Source organism: Nilaparvata lugens, chromosome 4, assembly GCF_014356525.2.
Source record: "Nilaparvata lugens isolate BPH chromosome 4, ASM1435652v1, whole genome shotgun sequence".
In the NCBI taxonomy this organism is placed as follows: domain Eukaryota; kingdom Metazoa; phylum Arthropoda; class Insecta; order Hemiptera; family Delphacidae; genus Nilaparvata; species Nilaparvata lugens.
The window spans coordinates 13136447-13140265 of record NC_052507.1 but is presented as its reverse complement, the minus strand read 5'-3'; positions in this window follow the sequence as shown (position 1 = coordinate 13140265).

Here is a 3819-nt window from a genome sequence, read left to right as displayed (position 1 = left end):
GATATACTCAATCTATTCATTGAAAAATTTATGGATTTGATTATGTGGTGATATTTTATCTTGGAACAACAATTTATTTTTGCATTTCAAATATATTAATATTAATTTTAAAATTAACGTTCTTCACTCATCAAGGTTATGTATGGTTTTGTTAAAGTTTATGTTTCCCAGAATGTTTTTTCCATTTAATCACTAACCAAAATTATTCTCACTAGATTTTGAATTTTATCAGAAGTATTTCACAAGACATGCAACTTTGAATATAGAAATTGGTCATTTTCTGTGTATTGGAATATGGGCTTAAGTACCGTACACTCAACAATAAATTTCCCATTTTTCGACCGAATTTGACTTATTAGGCATGATTTTGAACCGTCGTGACGAACCGAGAAGGATGAAGGTGTAGTACGATGAAATCTGAGCATTGTGTCGAAAGTTATGTGTTTGAAATTTTGATCCTTGAGGTGTCCTTAGCGCGCCTCTCCACTAGGAAATACTGAAATGAAGTGGATCTTACTGGTAATTCTAATAGAACATAATCTCAAGAACTTATGTCGTTGTGCAAAATATCAATGTGAGGACAATTAGTGGTGATGATGCTTGAAGCTGAAAATTAGGTCTTTTTCATAATACAAGGAGATTGTTGTCAGTGTACCTAGAATATAAGATAGATCGCTATACCTGAACATCGATGTATCGATACCCATCCCTACTTACAACCCTACCTTGTAACCTACCCTTGTAACCTACCCTACCCATTGTAACGTTACAAATGTTAATAAATAAAGAAGTGGCATGGGTGGGGACAGCGCCGTCCGGCGTTTTCGCCTGTCGTGTGTTCATCTCCATATAGTACAATGCCTGCTACTGCTTTCCGGCGGCAAAACCGGACGGCGAAGTAGAGAATACCGGCGATATCGCCGGATCAATTTCTCGCCGGGCCGGCTTTTCCGCCGTCGCCGCGTTTTTCGCCGTCGCCGGCGTCGCCGGAGTCGGGTGTGTTCTGCCCCATGCCTTCCTGTGTACTTCTTGCAACCGGACGGCGAAGCTTCGTCCGGCGAAAACGCCGACGGCGATGTCGCCGGATCGTGGTGTCCCTGCACTTAGCTCGTGTCGTTCAGTGTATATTGACAATAGTCAGTCTAGCGTCCCACTCTATGAACGGAATTTAACCTTTCCCTAAGCAAACGAACGAATCATTCTGTATTGATACATGAATACATCCTGTATTGATATAGGTCACAGAATGTGGAACGTACGAGAACGGTATTGGCGATAATTTGTATTTATTCGTGAAGGATTTTCTGTTATGTAAGTAACTACCTGTACTGTACCACTACCAGCAAATACAGTCGAACCTCTCTATAACGAACCTCCACTTAATGAAATCCTCTACACAACGAATTTTTACCTGGTCCCATGACATTTTAGAGTTGTTGCTGCTTATTTAACGAATTTCGACCTCTCAACAACAAAGTTTTCTCTTGACTTCAACATACAAAGTGTAGTGTGTATATGAATCAGACGGTCATTTTCAAGGAATTCTTTAGTTTCAGCAGAAAGGTCAATAGTCTAAAATAATGGCAATTCAGTTAGGAAGAAGATAGAGTGGTAGAAAGTCAATATAGGGTGAAACACATGTCGGAAATTGAATGCAAGTTACTGGAAATTGAATTTCAAGAGCTTGTCATTATTGTAGACCAGGCAGGTGAACGACTGACTTTCCCTTCTTGCTTTTGACACACTTTCAATTCTTTGAACTGACTATGATGATGATGATGATGACTGTGACGAACCAGAGGAGAAGAATCCGTCAGATCAAGAAGTTCTTTCAAAATTATCAGGCAAGGGTTACTGAAAATAGTGTACCAGACATGTCCGACTGTTTGAATAGATGTGACTCGTTTATCGAACATGATGTTTTATTCAAATGCAAAATTCAACCGATATTACTCACTTTCTCTCAATATAAAACAAAAAAAACTTTTTTTAGTTATTATAGTATTTATAGTGAAGTTATTGACAAAATAACCGTATTTTGCGTTGCATCTAATAGTAGTGTAAAAAGTTGAAAAAGAGGTGAAAAGAGTATGTACTTTGATTAAACTCCACTAATAGTACAAATCAAGCTTTCTGGGAATAAATTGGTGAGTTTACTTACTTATTACGTTCTACAAATATTCAAAAAAACATGTTTTTTCAACAGCATGAATTTTCAAATTTCCATATTAATATTGGCCTAATAGGTACCCTACCTACGTTCGCGATGATTTGTTTCATGTACCATATTCATTTATTTACCGCCGTGATACGATATTATGAGATCCATAGGATCGTGGCAGTTTTCCTAGACAGAACCTCTCAATAACGAATACCTCTCGGCAGCGAATTTTTTCTCGGGATAATCGAATTTGTTATACAGAGGTTCGACTGTAGTTCCACTTAAAGCTGTCAGCATCCGTTTAAAATACCAGTGCTTCCTATTTGACAAGTGCTGGAAGAGATTCGACCAATCTTGAAGAGAATCTCACAAAGATTTCATTCTTTTTTCATTGGTTTACAATTAATTATTAATTTGATTATTCTGTTGAATGTAGAATTTTAACTTAATAAGCTCAAGAAGGCGTTCCGTTGCTATTTCAGATCTATTAGCTCAGTATTCGGGTTTTGTTACTTATTTGTATCACCTGTATACCTTCATAATTATCAAATTTTTCAAAGTGTTAATATTTTCAATATTACAATATGTGATAGTGATAGTGACATAACGTACATTTCGGATTGGACTGTAGTATGAATCTAGAAAGGAACAGTTTTGGCATGAGACTGTTGTGTCTTTCCATTCAAGTATGATACATAAATCTAAATGATCGAATGAATAATATAAATGAATTCAATAATAAGAGGTGGCAATTCAGAAATCATAGTGAATATTCATTCAATAATTCCAATAAGAGTTATGAATCAACAAAATTATCATTATTATTTATTTTGAATTTCTCTGAAATTCCAATGGATATGTCAAATTGATCAATCGACTGTGTACGGATATATTCGGAGTGAAAAAATATACAGGGTGATTCTTAATTATGGTGAAATAACTTGATACGTGATAGTAGAGGTAAAAATAAGAAAAAAGTTCTCATAAACATATATCCATAAACGCTTCATTAGCGAGCTATACAGAGTGAACGATTTCACCCGGAATTCAGTTCATCTGGTGAAATACACCGATGCTGAATTGTTTAGGGACTAGTTTTTGGAAAACTTATGCTGGATTCATATGGAAAAATATCTGAAAAATTGAATAAAACTAATCTGGAAGCTGTAATGTGAGTAGTTTTTGAGAAAAAAGTTGAAATATGCAAAAAATCTAAGTAGAAAAACACAGACTTCAACGTTTGATGCCCAATAACTTCCTTTAATGACCAGTGAACAAATAATTTTTCGCAATAAGAATTGTAGAGAATTACTGAATTTAATGAAAGTTGAAAAAATGTATTCTTATGTAGTACATTACACCACAAAAATTTGCTGTTTTATGAGGAGAGAACTAATAACTCATAGGTTGTAGCTGATTGCAATTAAAATATTCGGTGTTTCATGAAAAGTTTTATTTTTATATGAAAGTAACATATCTAAATACACAAACGTATACCAAAGACTGAAGATGATGTTCAAAGTCACCTCCGTTTTTCTGTACATATGTTCAGACGCCTTCTCATCGATTGTCGGACCCGTTCAAATATTCCAGGAGTCTGCTTTATCATTTCTATTCCGTTCAAAATCCTTAATCGGAGTTCTTCAATGGTATCAATC